The sequence below is a fragment of the Heterocephalus glaber genome, unplaced genomic scaffold (assembly GCF_053883595.1).
Source record: "Heterocephalus glaber isolate CG9 unplaced genomic scaffold, H.glaber_assembly_v1.0 deba00001606, whole genome shotgun sequence".
NCBI classification, from domain to species: domain Eukaryota; kingdom Metazoa; phylum Chordata; class Mammalia; order Rodentia; family Bathyergidae; genus Heterocephalus; species Heterocephalus glaber.
The window spans coordinates 27,528,424-27,547,657 of record NW_028258377.1 but is presented as its reverse complement, the minus strand read 5'-3'; the positions used below and the strand labels follow the sequence as shown (position 1 = coordinate 27,547,657).

At 35.9% G+C, this 19,234-nt stretch overlaps 1 protein-coding gene across 3 annotated transcripts in view; it reads right to left on the bottom strand.

The window, feature by feature from the left end:
* The window catches only part of Gabrb2 (gamma-aminobutyric acid type A receptor subunit beta2), a 213,827-nt gene that overhangs the window by 107,363 nt on the left and 87,230 nt on the right, over positions 1–19,234 (bottom strand). The window lies entirely within an intron of this gene.

Here is a 19,234-nt window from a genome sequence, read left to right as displayed (position 1 = left end):
ATGCTAATTTATAAAATAAAGAGGCTGGACTAAATCAGTGTATTCTGAAGTGTGGTCCATTTACCTGATGTATCAAAATCACCTGAAAGTGTTGGACAGGCAGTTCCCTGCTTTCAGAATGTCTTTGGGTGGGGTGGCTCTCAGGAACTTATTTTATGAGCATCACAGATGAATTAGTGACAAAGAATGGTCCTCTTCTTTCACATATTTTCTTCTTTCTTTCTTAAGATTCTGAAATCTAATCTGACTTTATATTTAATCTATTCTTGTTCATCTTTCTCTACATAGTATAGTACTTACCAAGAACCTTAATAAAATACACAGTCAGTTTTCTGTCAGCTGATTTGTTCTATATTGAGTAATCTGATATTCTCCTGACACCTTACAAAGTTTCCTTCTATGGGATAGCAGAGGTCTTTATTCAGAATACTTAGCACTTCTATTATTTTATTAGGGAGAAATGAATATGTCCCTTTATTTTGTCATTATATTTCTCTGTCATCATTTTCCACTAACATTTCTACTGAAGACTTACTAGGAGCCAAACACATACAGTTCTAAATGATTTACCAATATATGTTTTCTGATCAATAAGGCAACATGAGGTCATGAAAGAACAGAAAGTCCTAGAAAACAACAGACATAGGTACAAATTTCAACTATCAATTTCAACATTATGTAAAGAATCTATCAGAATGCTCAGCACATAGGAAATTTTATTTTTGCTGAGGGAAACTAAGAGAAGAAATTAATGTTGAATTTGACCAACTTAGGCTTACTCTGTTGTCATGGGCACTGTACTCTGTGAGGAGAAGAACAGTAGATATAACTGCACTTTACAGAAAGAAGTCCACAGGCTGCTTTTTTTTTTTTTTTTTGGTACCAGGGATCGAACTCCGGTCTTTGTGCTTGCGCAGCAGGCAGTGAAACCACTGAGCTAAATCCCTGGCCCCCACAGGCTTTTTTTAATGAAAAATTTCTTGAGCACAGTTTCAAGCAGAAATCTAAGCCAACTGAGTCTGTTCCTTAGTTGGGAATAGTGAGAGTCTTACCCATCATGTAGACTTGAACTATGTGAATAACTTAATGGAAATAGTTCCTGCCTCTTTGGGTCAGTTCTTTTTCCTTTAACATCTATCCTCTGTTTTTTTGTCATAAGAAGTAAGTACCCCAGGGCTAATGTTCATCCTGGTTCTTTAATTTCAGCAAGTCCTGTTGGCTGCTCTGCCTCAATTCCTTTCCATCCCTACTTCTTCCTCTGAGTCTATGTCCCCATTGCCTCTCATCCAAATCAGCAGAGTAGCTTGGTCTCCCAGCCTTTCCAGTTGTTTCCCACAAAAATAGATTATTTTAATCTCTGATTAAATTTTTTAGTGGCTCATACAAGAAAATCAAAGATCCTGGCTGTATGGCCTTCTATGCATGGAATAGTCTGTTCCTTTTCTTCCTTCCCAGTATCATCTCATCCCATATTCTCACTCACTGTCTTTCAGCTTTTGCTTTTGTTCTCTCTGCCTAGAACCCATGTCTCCTTGCTCCTCATAGAGCCCTCTCTACTGATCTTTTGGAACAATACCAACTCCTCTGAAAAGCCCTTCTCAGCCAGCCCACCAAAAATGATTGCCATCCTAGCTTTCTGTTCATTTCCTTTAAACGTTTCCCATAATCTGAAAGTACCTTGCTCATTTGTTTCTCTAAGTACTGTCTTTCTTCCAATAAAGTTGAAGCTACTTAAGGGTACAGATTCCATTCTGTTCACTGCTAAGCCACTCAATAAATATCTGTTGAGTGAATAAATACATGAGTTTATAATGATGCAAACAGTTGACTTGACTCATTGTTAGTCTTTGTACTTTAAGATTTCTTTATTGCATTATCTTGTTTTTAACTTTTAATTATAGTATGACTTAGGTTATAGAAATTCTTAGATTTTTAACAATAGATAAATTTTAATCCATTTAAGTAACATTACATAAATAGCACTGAGGCTTACTTATTTCTGCTTTCAGTGGGATTTACCAAATTCCTAAATTCTGTAACTTCTACTGAAATTAACATTCATATGCCATTATTTGTTTGCTGTTTTAAAATGATAGTTCATTTTGGGTATGTGATATTTGGATGGATTTGTCATTGCTCCACTGTTTTTTTGTTTGTGTATATGTACTTACATGTAGATACAATGAGAATTATTGCTAACATACAGAGACTAGTACAATATAGAATAGAAATTTTTAAAGGAAATGAAATGAGGTAGATGGTGAGTACACCACATATTAATATTATTTATGTAAAATGGCCGAGTTAATCTCTATCAGAAACTAGAGAAAATTAACTTTAGCTGATAAACTGAATACAAAATAACATGAATGTTACAAGGACACATACCAAAAATAGCAGAAGGGCTAGTGGGTATCCCTTAGTGGTAGAGGGCTTGCCTAGCATATGTGAGGCCCTGGGTTGAATCCCCAATGCCACCACACACAGGAGAGACAGACAGAGACAGACGGAGACAGAGGTGGAGGCAGAGACAGAGAGACAGAGACAGAGGAAAGAGAAACAGAATGCTCAACTATAAATGAGGCCTTTTGCATTTGCTGATAAAGGTTGTGGTTCAGACTGTTTATACACAGTCAGGAGTGCTGTGAACAATCATAAAAGTGCAGAATAAACTAATGCTATCACAGGAGCAATTAGTTGTATTTTTTTTAAAATGAACTAGAAGAAAGTTCTCTTTCTCACAACATTCATGTTTATGGCAGTGTTTTGCTGTTTTGTACGGTCTAATATACTTCATAAAGTATAGCAGACACTATAAATGTAATCTAGTCAATATTCACAAAATATTTACGTTTCTTCTATTGCATTAAAGCAGAAAGTCTGGCATTGAAAGCTTCCACTTGGAATTCTGGTCTTACAAAGACGAGGGACTTTGCACAAGTCACTTGTATTCACTAACACATGATCACTCCATTTGCAAATACATACTTGCCATCCTAATCTGTCACAGGATTACAAAAATTAGAAGGGATTTATGATTCATAAAGTGTTCTGCAACTTTTGTTACAGTTATACCATATTATTTTACCAGAGCTTGATAGTATAAGCACCAGTTTGTATAATTTAAAAAGCTAAAATTCTTACACAATATTACAAACAAAACATATATAAAAATATGAGTGTAAATAGCTTCCTAACATAACTATGTTAAATAATTACTCTCTCTATATATGGAACTCTACAAGACAAAGTGCAGATATGTAACAAATCTGCATGTTTTCAAAGTCCTTTGTGAGATCAGAAATCACATTTGCTCTTGTAATATTTGTATTTCAACCATATATGTTCGGTACATGTTAAAAACTTAATATTAAAACAATAATATATTAATAAAAAATAAAGAGAAAGAACTATAAGAATTCTCAGACTGATGATATTAGGACAATTCTCTTTATTAAGAGCCTATTGAACTCATATACAAATTCTCAAATAAATTGGAAAGACATAGTTATATTTTACAGAAAATGACTTTTCAAAGAAATAATTTTTACATTTATCCTGAAATGAATCTTATTCAGAAAAATACCAGTGATAAGCATCTGAGTCTCTTCTCTGGAATTTTTTTATTTATAACAGGTCTGTGATTTTACAGAAATATGTGAATACAATTAACACAATTAATTATAATATAAATTAATAGGATCTTTATGAATATACCTTTCCGGATCCTAGTAAACATTTTTTTTTTGTACCGGGGATCGAATTCAGGTCTTTGTGCTTGTGAGGCAGGCGGCAAAAACACTGAACTGAATCCTCAGCCCCTGATAAACATTCCCAATGACCTGTAAATAGCTCAGTACCACTATTCAAGAGTCTTTGAAGTGAGGTTAGTAATCCATTATACTGATTAAATTTTAAATCCACTGTAAAGTATATGAATTCAACTCTTGTCTTCTATCAAAGAAACAGTCAATGATGCCTCCAGAATGTGCCTTGTTTCTCTGTGGGAGACCTTCTTTAGTTAAAAGTGAAACATATCTTTTACAAGATTGAATTATATTGCATGATGAAGTCTATCCTTGGAAGATACTTTGCTTCACCTAAGAGACCTTTGTATAAACTTTTTATTATTTAGCCATTGGCCGCTGTCATCCCTAAATGACTTGTGTCCTAAAACAGAGTAAGACTTGTGTACTAACAGAGTAAGAAAACTGAATATGAGCTCTGTGTGGTGGCATATGCCTGTAATCACAGCTTTCAGTGGGACTCAGGAGGCTGAGGGAGGAGGATCATGAGTTCAAGGGCAGCCTACACTACCTGGGGAGTTCATGGCTAGCTGGGACTTTATAGCAAGACTCTATCTCCAAGAAAAAAATAAAAACAAAACAAAATAAGAAAAAGACTTGCTATTATTCTGTGTCTCACAGCCATTTTTGCAACAAAATTATTTTCTCACTTATAACTCTCTTATACAGTGAGCTCTTGCATTTCTCTAGAACAGGTAGAGTGCTGCTGTAGATGGTAGTAACTTTGGTTTTGGCATTCTCACAAATCACAAATATAGCTAATATTAATTGATCACTAGCTAATGTGTTCCAGAAACTATCTAGTGTTACTGAAATGTATCATCGCATTTAAGTTCAACTGTTATTCTCATTTTATTGATTTGAAAATTGAGACACAAAGGTGGAATGATTTGCAAGCATTACAGAATGAGTGGTAGAGCTGTGATTTCAATCTAAGATGTTTAACTCCAGAATCCACGTATTTAACTAGTACACTGCGACTAACTTGCTAGATGACCTTGGAAATGAAATTTAGCCTCTCTGGAAAATTGGTCATTTTCTTGTATGCCAAATGAGCTTAGAAATTCTATAATCCTATGAAAATACATTACATGTTCTGTGACCTTGTATATCTGTAATTTTGTTTTACCCACACATCCAAATGCTATATTTCACAGCTGTTCATTCTGTTTTAGTCAATTATGTAGATTAGCCCACCCGAGACAAGCAAATACAAGCCTCTCCCCAAGGAGTCTCACTTAATATTCTCCTTGATTAAAGGTCTCCCTCAGCAGTTTTTGCCATTCTGTCCTCTTGATTTACCCCTATGGAGGCCTTCTGCTTAAATTAAAATATTTAAGACTCATACATAATTGTTTTTAAAAGCTCTTTAAAAGTCCTCATATAGAGTCACATGCACTACTACGCTCAACTTTGTAATCACCAAAAAAAGTAAGATTGCTAGCAATTATGTTCCCATTTGATAAATCATGCATTTCAGATTAGAGCTATTTGTACTCTTCTGCAGCTGTCTGGCCTTCTGTGACTCTTTGGTTTTCTGGAATCTTATCCTCTACAAAGATACTGTGACCATTAAAGGGCTACACAGGCTTCTGGCACAAATGCAGGCAATATTGTGAAATATATTTCCCTAAATAGCATGCCTGTAGAATCCAAACAACAGCATCTAACAACATCTTGTCTTGTGAACATATAAATTATATTTAACAAAAATATTAATAGATATAAACATATCAGTCTGTCTTTATTTTCCTCTGTGGACAGTGTCTAGTTCACTCACCCTTTCCAAATTGTATTCCTTATGGTCTCATCTACAAATCCTATTCTTATTTCATGAGCAGGAATAATCTCTCTCCTCTCTAAATTATGATTTAAAGGAATTATAAGTCCCTCAGAAAAAGTAAGCACTATATTTTTAACTCATATCCCAACAACTAAAATCTGATTTCAAACCACAATAAAATATTTAGTCAAGGCAGACTAGAAAGACATGAATAAGAGCTGGAACTCTAATTATTTTTATTTTTATTTTTGTTTCTAGTACCGGGATCAAACTCAGGACCTGGAGCTTACCAGGCAGGCGCAGTGCCACTAAGCTACATTCCTGGCCCTCTGATTATTTTTTAAAATGCTTATTTTTTCACAATTTAAACAATGTTCTGATTTACTGGATACCTTTATAAAAGCATTCATTAAAACATTTGCTTTATTTTATTTTGATAAACAGTATGACACATTAGCGAATGCTATATAAGAAAAAGTTCATTAGTTTTTATTGCACTCTTTTCATTTTTTTAAAAAGAAAATGAAGTGACTCACAGAAGCCAATTTGCAACTAGCCAGTGATAAAGTTACAGGCTCAGGTGAGGCTCTTCGCTTCTTCCCAATCCCTTCCAAATATTCCTTTCAAATAGAAATTACACAGCCGAATGCCTTCCTTTTCCTTCCAGTTCCACTCTCTACTCCTAACCACCTATCCCTGTGCCCCTCAAGACTGGACTGTTCAGAACTCTATGTCTGGCTTCCTGGTTCTCTGGCTTAAGGTAAATTTGGTTGATGAGGAGCAAGGCAAGACTTGAAAGCAAGAAGAAAATACAGGTGAGGGATAGTTCCCCAGATGCCCTTCCTGCTGAACCTGAGCCCAGGTTCCCTTCTCCATTCTCTCTCAGGACTGGGGTTCTAGAGAGCCAGTGGCAACCAGCTGATCCTACTTCTGTGAGGGAGGGGTGCTGCTGTCTTTGTAAATAATCTTTTCATTACACTCTCCTCAAATTATCCATTTTCAATTTGCCATCTACTTTTTCTTGGTCCTTGACCGATCAAATGCATTATAAAATGTATTTAAAATTTCACATTCTTGCAGTTAGACTGTCAAAACAACTAGAACCAGTGCATTCTGGGGTCATCTGTCCTGGGAATTTGGAGACAAGGCAATGAATATTCCCTCCGCCTTACATGGACCACCTCTTTCCTATCACTCTGGCCTCAGTTAATCACAGTCCACCTAAGAAGATTTCTCCCACCGCTCTAGCTAATGTAGCCCTCTACAATTGGGTACTATTCCATCTCTATTTTTCTTTCTTTAGACTATCTATCACTATCTGAAATTATCCTAGATATGTATTTCTTTAGTTGCTATTTTCTGTCTCCCCAGTAGACTCTATGTCGAAGAGTAGAGTCTCCAGAAGCAGAACCTGAAGGTATTTATTAATTATCATCACCCAAGAGAAGAAGAGAGATGAGGATTGAACAAAGGAAGGTCTTGAATGGCACTCCATGAAGATGCAAGCCCAGCGGGCCTCGCCCATCCCAACACAGACATTCCGACAGGAGTGCTGTTTCAGAGCGACTGCTAGCGATGAACTGATCATTAAACCACCTCTGCTCCCCACCAGCACATACTCATCCCTTACCAAGCAGGCAGCATCCAATGACAGAGGAAAAAACATGCTAGCATGCCAGATCAATTCTCTCTCTCTCTCTGCCTCCACATCTTCTCTGTCTTTCTCTCGCTCTCCCTCTCGCCCTTGCTCTCTCTGTAGAACACTTGCTGAACTCAGAAAGCAACATATTTTCTGGTAAACTCAACCTCTAACATTCTCTTGTACATAATTTTCCTGCAAATTTGGTTCCAGGTGTGATAACCCTAACCACTAAAGTAAAACAGGTCTATAGTTGTTCTTGCTGCTGTTATTTTTTTAAACGTGAAAAATAAATTACTCAGAGATGTCTCCTGTCGCATACTGGCAACTCAGGGAGCATTTCTGACTCAAACAAACTACGTAAATGCCATGGTCTCAGGCTTTTCTGCCACCCTGATAGCTAATCGCAAAATACCTCCATCTAAATGATATTTTTACTACTTAAAAGAAAAAATATTTACATAAAATAGACAATAAGTGTGAGAGAAAATGCCTACCATCATTAAAAACCACAAATACGTTTTAAAAATACAAATTAAATCATGATAATTATTGCTTATCTATTTAGTACTAAGTTAAAACATTATGTAGAACTACAGACAGATTCTACAGGGAAATACATCCTCTTGCAGGTGCTGTCAGTAGTACTCTAAATTGGTACAAACTTTCTCATAATTTGAAAACATTAAGCAAATCCACTGACTGTACAAACTCTTATTCTTGAAACTCAACCTTATGAAATTAATGTGAAAAACACAAAAATTATACAAGTATTGTGTTAGTCAGCTATCCACCTGAGATACCTGAGATAAAGAACTTAAAAGGAGAAAGTAGTTTATTTTGGTTCATAGTTTCAGAGGATTCAGTCCATGATCACTTGGTCCTGTTGCTTTGAGCCTATTCTAGCAGAGAAGAGGAGGCCTTTTTTATTTCATATTGGCCAGGAAACAAATAGAAAGAGAAAAGAAAGGGCCAGGATCCCAACATCCCTTTCAAGTGTATGCCACCAATGACCTAGCTTCCTTTTACTAGGAAGTTTCCTAGATTTCATCACCTCCAGTAGCACAAAAGGTTGGCCACCAAGACTAATCCATGGGCCTTTGAGAGATAACCACAGGTTCAAACTATGACAAGGATGTTAAGCATAATTTTATTTACAACTGAGAATATAAACTATATATTCAACTATATAAATAGTAGAATAAAATATATCAGAGAGCAATTTGTGAAGAATAATTTCACAAGTATTTGAAAAGATACATTGTGTGTAGGGTTAAATGACTACAGGTGTACTAAAAGAAATATGAAAATAGGTTTAATTTTTAGTCTCAGTGTTTCTAAGGTGAATGTGTATTGTTCCTTCCTCTGAAACATTTTCCTGTCTACTTAAGTTTCTACCAATACAACTCACTGCTACTAACATATTCCATATGCAGGATCATTTGTTCTCTGTATCAGAACACTTGGTGATGCATAGAATACTTACATTCTGTGGGCTGGAAATATTATTGGTCAGCGTATGTGTGAAATGTAGGCACTTCATTAAAATTATATGTCATTAAAATGTGAATGGAGCTATCATCTCTTAATTATGGGTTCTCAAAGTAGAATAATAATTAAATGCTCTCTATACAAATATCTTTCTGATGATTGAATTCCATAAGATCTCTATAATTTTTGTTTCGCAAATCTGTCCAGTGATTTGGAACTTACTCTTTCTGGAAGGAACCCATGCCATCTTTGGAAAGCTATTATAACCAGAATGTTTTTTTCCTGTATTTAACAGTAATTTCAACTTCTTTAACTGTAAACTACTCATGTACTTTGCAGAGATTTTGTCTAGTGTTTCTCTTTTTTCTTGATGATTCATAAGTGTTTTTGATATTTTATTCTCATCCAACTATTTACATTCCTTCTCATCCTTCTTTAATATTGAGAACATCCTTCTCTGTCCAGAAATAAGATAAAGATTTCTCTACATTTTTGTTTTATGATTTCAAATTTTAAACCCTTCTGGAATTGAAATTGACATATTGTGTGTGCTGAGGACAGATGTTAGCCTACATTTTTCTTGGAATCCATGCTATACCATCCTTCTCTTAACAAATTGTCTCGGTTTTTTTCCCCTAATAGAATAAGTAGTAAGGATGTGGATAAATTTAGATTCTCATAATTGCTCATAATAATATAAACTGGTCTGAATTATATAAAGGGAAATTTGAATATAAAGAACTATTTAGATGTTAGTTCCGTTCACTTGCCTTTTTTAAAAAAGGGAATACAATTAAAAGGGAAGTACTGAGAGAATAGGACAAAGAAGCAAACACAAAGATGTTCATCACTGCATGACTCATAATAGTGAGGGGTGGTAAGCAGTTTTTGGTAATCTAACATAAACACATTTCACAGGCACAGAGGTTGAGAACAGAAAGAATCCTTAGAATTGAGCACCCTTGGCTCGGGTCTTGATTTTGCCTCTTACCATGTGATCTTGAGCCAATAAAAATAAAAGAAACTTGCTAATATGTAAAAAGTCCTTGGAAATCTCAGACAACTACTTATTCAGAATTCTGTGGATGAATGGCCATTAGACCTTCACGAAAAACCAAAGAGAATAAATTTCTTCTTATTTATGGAAATAACTTCATTTCTTCAAAAGTTTTTAATTACTTAGATGGGGGAATTTGAAGTAGGTGGCAGAGAGGCCATGGGAATCGGAGGAAGTAACTGAAACTGACAGCCAGGGCTACTGGAAAAAGGTTAAAACAAAACATTTAAGTGATTGTTAAATCACGAGAAAAGATGTAATTGGCTGAAATTTCAAACACATGTCTGTAATGTAGGGTTGTTCGATAACACAAGAAGAAAAGAAGCTGCCTTGTACTGAATTAAGAAGGATATCTGACTAAGTGATGAATTAAAGCAGGATAAAAATGAATCATAATAAAAAAACTGGGGTTCATTGAAAAGAAGGATTTCAAAGAAACAGAAAGGGCTTATAAAAAGAGCAAAATATGTTGAAAATTACACAATTTACAATACAGGTCACAAAAATATCATTATAAAACATCAGTGAAAAGACAAAGATGAAAACAATCGCACCCGATCTCTAGAAACCAAAGGAAAAGAGATAATGAATGGCATCAGAAGAGAAAATGTACGTGACACTGTTTTCACATAGACAATTTCATTTCAGGCAGGGCTGGAAGCGTGAGAGGACGGGTTACCAAGTTAAAGAGCTGAATTGTGAATATTTCCAATTCTCCATCCTCATCTCTGTGTTCTTGGTCTCTTTCTCTTTTAAAACGAAAGAAAGAAGACAAAGATGAGAAAATGGCATTGTAATTGGATGAAATGTTATGAGGTATTAAAACCTGATAATTCATTGTTTCACACAGGGCAAAATGAGCTCTGTTGATCTAACTGGAGAAACGAATGAAGACTGATAGGTGTAATAATAGCCTCCATTTATGTGAAGGGCTCAGGGGTGTGATGATCGGCAGTTCACATTTGCTGCTGTGAACCAAACAGGAAGCTCTGGTCATAAATTCTAACATGAAGGATGTGGGGACTTAGATTAAATAGAAAGATGACCTGGCTGATAGTGAAAGCTGTAAAATAGTGAAATAGCTCTCCAGGGTAGATGGCAGATTTCCCTTTCTAGAGATGATGTGTAAAGAACAGGCTCATCTGTCAAGGTGCTGTGGCAGGGGCCACTCATGGCACAAGGATGGTCTCAGAGGCAGTCTGTACTTTCTGGTTCACTACAGAAGCCTCTTTAATTTCCGGAAACTGAAGCCAATGCACCCTCGGCGTACCTTTGCTGATTGGGCTTGTAATAGATTTTAGCCTAATAAAACAGACAATAACTTTAGAGGTTGCTAAATGTAATTACATATCTAAAGTGTTTGAATATAGCCTATAAACATTAAAGTGTTTTGACACATGCTTAATGCCAACAAGGCTAGGTACAGATTTATTTCTGTCATGTCATTATTAACTAAATGGTTCAGGAGTATGTATTCTCTAAGCCCTGGATGCAACATTACAAGTTGGTTCTGATTTTCATGCTTAAGTGTCACATTAGTTAAGGAATTGGTTATGGTAGAACACTATAATGTTGCTAATGAGTAATTATTTCTAGAGTAATTATTTTTAAGTGATTAAGATGCATTGTACCACTGTGGCACAGCTGATTTTACATTTGTCTCTCAGTAGTATCCTTGCCATTCAGAGACCCCCCACTCCTGAGCATATCAGATTGCATTTACCTGAAAAGAAATAAGAAAGACTTAACAATTACCAAATAGCATCCCTTAGCATCCCTGGGGGAAAAACAAGGTACCAGAAAGAATGGCTGCTAATCCTTTCTATGTATTTACTTGTTACATTTTATTGTGCATATTTGAGACTTAACAAAATGATGTTGTGGAAAACACATAGAAAGTAAAATGGTGAATAAATTAATTTGCCTATCATCTCACACAGTTACTCTTCATGTATGTGTGACAAGAGTAGCCAAAGTCTACTTCTTTAGCAAAAATATCTAATCAAAATTTTATTTGCTATAGTCTTCATATTGCCTATTAAAACTCTCTAGTCTTGTTCAGCCTACCTTTCCTCTACTTTTTATCTTTTGACCTAAATCTCCCCATTGCCTTTCCGCCTGCACTCCTGGTAACCACTGTTTTATTCTCTACCACTAGACAGCTAAACTGAGCATAGACTGGATAATGTATAAATTTAACAACTGACCTGTAAGTTTATGATAATTTGTTGAATGGATTTCAGAAAAGTGTTAAGCTCCAGAACTGTATTATAGCTGAATGATGATAAATAGGTTGACCAATATTAATCTAGTCATAGACAGCCTTCATTCTCATGGAGTTTACCAAGCCCTGTACAAAGTATTTTGTAAAATCATTAAGGTGGGTACACTGATCTTAAGAACTTTAATATCAAGGAGCAGATATGATAACCTGATCTAGAAAGGTAACAGCGTCTACAGTTAGGATCTTGTATGTTCTGGAAAGGCCCATGTGTGAAAGGCTTGGTTCCCAGCCTATGAGACTGCTGAGAGGTGGTGGAACTTTTAGGAGGCAGGGCCTGGCAGAGGGAGTTAGGCCACTGGAAGGCTTGAAGGGATACTGGAACCCCAGCACCTCCTTTCTTTGCTTCTTGCCTGCTTTGAAGTGAATGCACCTCCTCTGTGCCCACCTTGATGTACGGTGCTACCACAGGCACAAAGCAAAATCAGCCCAAGGACTGATACGCAGAGTCAAAATAAACCTTTCCTCCTTATAGGTTGTTTATTTCAAATATTTTATCACAATGACAGAAAACTGACTAACACAGCAGGTTTGTATCATGGATACATTAACCTCTTTGTGCCTCTAACAACATACAAAAGGAGGGCATGCACCACAGAATATGAAACAATATAAATGAAACAGTATAACGTGGTTTTCCTGGAATAGTCATTCCTATAGAGGTTAGTTATGGGAGATGAATGATGAAGCAGTCATTGCAGAGAAAATGAAGTATAAACAGGTGATGAAGGACGAATAAGATTTTGGTAGATGTCTTCTTTCCAAAAATGAGACCTAGCCAGAATATAATGTTTTGAAACCTAGAGCTCAAAAATGCCAGCCCCAATCAGCCTGTCCTTGCCTTACCTGCCATCACTATTCTCTTGCTTAGTGGCTGCTCTGTGAGAAAGGTAAGTCAAGGAGAGGCTGACTGGGGCTGGCATTTTTGAGCTCTAGTTTTCATAGCTGATTGTTTTCCAACCAGGCCTTATTTTCAGGGACTGCAGCGCTGAGAGGATTATCCAGACAGCAAGAGGCACCGTGAGGACAGGATCTGAGCAAGGATTTGTAAGCCAGATAGAACATCTTAAGAGGCAAGCAAGTTTGTTGAAATTTAAACCGCTAAAGGGTAGATGATGGTAAACAATGGTTGACCTTAAGTTCCAGGTAAGCTAGTTTATATGTTATCCATTGAAAATGCAGAGCATGGTTATGACATAATACAGAACAAATAATGCTATAATTATAAGATGACTTAATGCAAGAGTCACAAACTCAGATGCCCTGACGATCAGGCTTATACTTTCTGTAATATGAGAAATAGCCTTAACATAAGGCAAGAGGGAACTGTGGGCTTGTGATGAGTGAAATAAAACATTCTCTTCTCCACAAGTACTGTTTGAATGCATCCCAAGGGTTCATGCCTTGAAGCGTGATCCCCACTTTGAGGTCTAAGTAGGTGGAAACTTAATCCAGTGCTGGTGCTTAGAGGTGTGGCTTTTGACAGGTAATTAGAATTAAATAATATTATCAAAGTGGAGTCGCCATCATTGGATGCTAGTGGCTTTATAAGGGAGAAAAACCAGATTCTACACACACACACACACACACACACACACGCACACACACACAGCCTCTTGCCATGCAATTCCCTGTACCACTTCACAACTCTGCCAAAAACATAACAAGAAAAAATAAAAAACCTATCAGCAGATGTGGGTACTTACCCTTGGACCAGAATTCTGAGCCAAAGTAAACATCTTTTCATTGTAGCTCACCCTGTATGGTGTTGTGTTATTGGCAATAGAAAAAAGACTGATTTAATGAGGGATATTAACTTATTGTTCCCATGAAGAAAATAAAGCCAATGGTCAGTGTTACTGATCTTTAGATTTGTTAGTGATATCAAGAATGTGAATTGCAAAATGAAATATTTTAATTTTAAAAACTTCTATGCTGATTAAATAAAATATGACTTGGATCTCTTCTGAGGTCTGATGTTAAGTAGGCCTTGAAATTATTTGTAATTTTATAATTGAAGCAAACCAGGGACTCAGTTAGAGGTGACCAAAGATAACTCTATCCAAGACTAAACTAAATTTCACTAGTTTTTTCTGATCAATATAGAATGGTGTAAGCACATTGCCACAGCCAGGACATCTGTGAGCTTTCAGTGCAATCTTCATTTTACTAATGTATGTTCTCTAATTTTACATTATTGTTTTTTATTGTAGCCTCAAAGTAAACAGTGCAGGAAACGAAAGAATATTTTTTTTTTATGAAGAAAATGTATGAGCCTTCTTTGTGCAAAAATTAGCTCAGTGCAGAGGAAAGAACATGTTCTGAGGATAGTCAGTCACCTAAACTTGAGTACAAACATCAGTACTTCCCATTCCCCAGCTGTGTAACTTAAAAGAGGACATTTGTCTTTAACGTGGAAATCACAATGCCTCTCATACAGTCACTGTTGGGCTTACATGGAATTGGGAAGCTGGGTGGCATGCCATCCCCACCATTTGAGGGATAAGGTCACCAAATTTGATTTAAAGACATTGACATAAGTAAGTCAGGAAAGGAAAATTGATATAAGACTCAGGAAAATTTATTCCTGATATGAACATTTAAAGTCAAGTTCTTTGGGAATTGTAATGCAAAGCCCAATGATGATTATAGCAAATTAAATTACTAGAAGACACTTTCTCATTCACACAATATAGGTATGTGAAAAATTTCGACCATGTTAAAGCATAAATGAGCAAGGATAGTTCTATCTGGAGTTATTAAGATGAATTGCTTTTATAACATACTACAGGACAGCAGAGTTATGAGTTAAAGTCAATTTTCACAGCTAAAGGAAAGGAGCTGAATTACTATAAATTTTCTAGAAAATTGATGAGTTAGAAAAAGAAGCAAAATTGTAATGCAACCGGGGTGGGGGTGGGGTGTTCTCCTGGACACAATTAGTATTTTGGAAAAGAGATGTGATGAAATTTGGGATCAGTCTTAGATTTAAAGCTGGACCTAGAATTGCCAGATCTATGATACTGGGAATATCATAAACTCCTCTAAATCTTTTCTTTTGTGTAAAGTGTGAAAAAATGCCTGATTTATATCAGTGCCTATAATAATTCAAACACGATGATGACTATGAAGCATGTAGAACAATCGCTTGCCATTCCTGAAAGTTCAATATATGGTAAGTGTCCTTGTCATCGTTTTATAATCTGTTTTAACATTTTGAGCTAGCTCAAGGGAAAATGGTAGAAGTTTTAAAGTTAAATAAAAGAAAGAAGGGAGCAAAAAATGCCATTTCAAAAACTTTACAATTAATTCTCTGGACACATATTTTCACCCAAAGCAAAGCAACTTTTTATATTAAAAGTTTATAATTTATAGTCTAGAAGAGAAAATTTATATTTAATAAATTTATGTAATACATTTATATAATATATATTCATATATGAATTTATATTCAACTATACCCCCAAAAAGGGTCTTCTTCCCTCACTAACAGCTTATTTCTCATAGTTTCCCACCCCACAGTCCATGTTCCAGCCATTCTAAGATTACCTTATGTGTCTTATCTTCTTCTCTATGTGGAATCCCTTTTCTCTACTCTTCCCCACACTCCATTTAATCTGGATAGCTCTCTGTCTTCCATTAGCAAGTTTCCCTGACCCCTCCTGCTGCCTCCCCAAAACACACACCAGGCAGACTACTTGAAGACATCTGTTTTATCCTTCTTCATTGGATAGGTACTAGGTGTTCACATAATGATCTAACCTGGGAGCAGATAAGGTAGTGTATTATAATTGTTTAAAAATGAGGCAAAGGTGGTCTAATGAGATCAGATGATGTAGGAGGGAATTACAGATCAAGTTATGAGGTCATTAAATTAAAAGTGGTGTAAAGTTCTCTCCATCTGGCTTCTCTGTTTGCTCATTCACTATGCTTATTCACTAACTGGATCAGAAGTCAGTTTCTTATCACTATGATAGTGCAGTAATGCAATGTTATAAAGATGGTTACATATTAAGAGCCCTAAAACGTTCATACAGCCTAATCCAGTTATAGCTTCCATAGTTAATATTTTCAAATGTTTTTTCTTTAAAAATAGCAGTGATGAGGATGTAGCTCAGTAGTAGAATGTGTGCTAGAAGGTATGAGCCTCTTGGTTCCATCTCCAGCATCAGAAACAAAACAAAAAAGACAAAAAAAAAGAAAGAAAAAGAGAATATAGAAAAATAGTAATTTATTTCCCTTATGAAAATTTCACAAAATTTGGAAAAGATAATAAATACACAAAACTACAATTAAAATGAAAAATCAACATAAAGTTTACCAGTAAAAGTAATGAACTACTAAAAAATTGAAACCCACTTAAATATTCCAGTTTTGGGAAAAATATATAACACAAAAATAAGATAGGTCATGTACCCTTAGAAATAATATTGAAGAAAAATTAAAGAATATTCTTGTCAGAAGAATGAACAAATAAAATTTAAAAATTGACTCTGAACATAAATAATTTAAAAAATATATATATACCAAAGAATATGAAAAGAAATGCGGCATAACCTTTTAATGATGAGCACTTCTGAAGGTATAATTATGAGGTTATTTTTAATGTAACATTTAACATTTTTAACTCATTTTCTTTGCAAATTTTCCATGATGTTCACCTACTACTTAGAGATTCAGAAAACTAAAAAAGGAAAAAGTGACTGGAAAGTATAGAAGGGAGGAAAAGAGAGAAAATTTCCTGAATAAATTCTTGGAGGATCAAGGATGGTGATTCCAAACATTTTTTTCAGATATCTAGTATCTCATATTTTTACAAACACATGTCTTACAAAGCCAACAGTTATGTTGCAAACCTCATTGGTGTAAATAGCTTATGGATATGATATACAGCAGTATGATGAATTAAATAAAATACATGGTCAAAGTTTCTTACCTACAAATTATGTGCCTGAATTTAAACGTAATGGACTATTTCCTATAACATAGGAGGTACAGCTAAGAAAGAACATCATTCACACATTATGCATCTTCAAATATAAAGTGTCACATTTTATAATGTTATGTTTTTCTAAAATAACAGAGGTAAAGGGGGAACTTCATTGTAACTTATGATTTGGGGAGTCAAACAGACATGGATTCAGTATTCAGTTCTATCGTTACCTTAGGCACAACACTTTACCCTTCTGGGACTCATTTAGCTTCATTGTAAAAGTACAGATTTCATGGAATAATATCATAATGCCTGTCTCAAAATATCTACTCAGTAAATGCAAATTAAAATAAAGGACTGAAAGAAGGAAGAAATAAATAAATGGAGAAATGAACATATAAGAAAATAAAATATCATGAGAACACATACTGCACTGGGTCAATTTGCAAATATATTTATAACGACACCTTCACTTTTCTGTAGAATCTTCCACCACCAGGACACTGAGTCATCCCTTCTGCTGGCCAGGGGCTACGTGGGAAGCTTAATGGAAACTGAACCATGCTCTCCACCATGGGGAGCTGTAACTAATAGCACCAGGGATCTCCTCTTCTCAGCACATAGGAATGGATGTTCATGCCCATTCCCAGTGCTCAGCAATCTGCCTGCATCACATGCAGGCATCACTGTCCTGGAGACCCTTGAATTCCCTGGATGGCAGCCAGTCAGTGCCCACTATCTGGGTCAGATCCCAAAGAATTCCCCACACTCACACCTATTCTTCTTTCCCTTCTGTTGCATTTTCTTTTCATCTCTCTCCTCTTTTTTGATCTCGGAGTCTCCCTCTAGTCTTGTGACATGCTTCCCATCTGTTTACGCAGATGGTGCTACCCAGAGAAGTCAGTAAGTCTAGTGTCCCCAAATACCTCTTGATTCACTTGGATTTTTTTTTTTAACCAAAGAGTAGTGGGAAAAATAAACAAGAAAACAAAAGCTACATTTTGAAGCACAGAGAGGCCATTGCTCATGTAAAGATTGCATTCATGTTCAGTACTTGGTTCCTGTAAATACCATCTACACAGGCCACCCTTTACCCTGACGTTCTCCTGAACGCTAACCTATGTCTGTAACAAATGACAGCCCCTTGAAAATAGAATTACACTCTATCTCCCACATCCAGTCTCTTCAGTCAGCAGCTACAGTAATGATCTCCTGTGGACTTGGTTATGTATGTTTTACACTGCTCCTCGCTTCCAGAGAGTGAAAATTTGCAGTGATAAAATAACATTTTGCAAATAAAGAATATTGTCACTGAATAATAACATATTAATTATTCAGAATTTAAAAATACTATAAAGGATGAAGTTGATCCAAGCATCCTATTCATGATGGTGAAAATGAAACAAACAAACAAACAAATAAATAAACAAGAAAAAAACCTCAAAAGCTTGAGCATCTAACTAAAACAACATAATTATAAGAAAGGAAAAAAGATCAGAGCTACAGCTTCTTCTTTGTCTACGATGACTGAGATTGTCTTAATAAAATAAATACTAAAAATAAAATTTAATTAGGGACCCAGACTTAATTCAACCACGTTAATGGTTCCAGAACTTGAAGTTCCCTAAATCAGAATGTCTGTTACTTCATATTATTTGGAACTTGGCCTCCCAAAGTGAAGCCTGTTTTGCTTCTGGCTGGAGTTCAATGCAAGCTCATTTCACATCTGTGCTGACTTCCCTGCTCCTTTCTTTCAGTGTGGATCTCCAGCCAGCTCTAGCCACCCATAGGAGGGATGCAGTCTTCTTCTTACAAGATCACTCTGCTCATCATCACATGAAGACCAGGCCCATGGTTTATCTCATTCCATCTTCAGGGCTAATAATTCACTGTGTAGACATTCAGGAACCTAAGATTCCATGAACTAACCTTTAGTGAACCATACTGGAGTAGCAGTGCAAACCACAATTCCTCCCCACACTGAATTAGCTAAGGAAGAGACAATTTGGAGGGAGCATAGTATTTCTCATTACTCCACTGTGAGCCTCTCATACAGTGGCATGAGGCTCTTCCTTATAGCTTACCTCCTTATATCTAATGTTCCAAGAGAAAAAAATCAAGCTATGAGCCCGGCTACTTGAATTCAAATAGTTCAGATTTAGAAAAATGTTCTTGCAAAATGTGTTTTTTTTCCCCACATGGTAGTCTCTATTCACTCTTCCCACTGTCTGTCTAGCTTTCTAT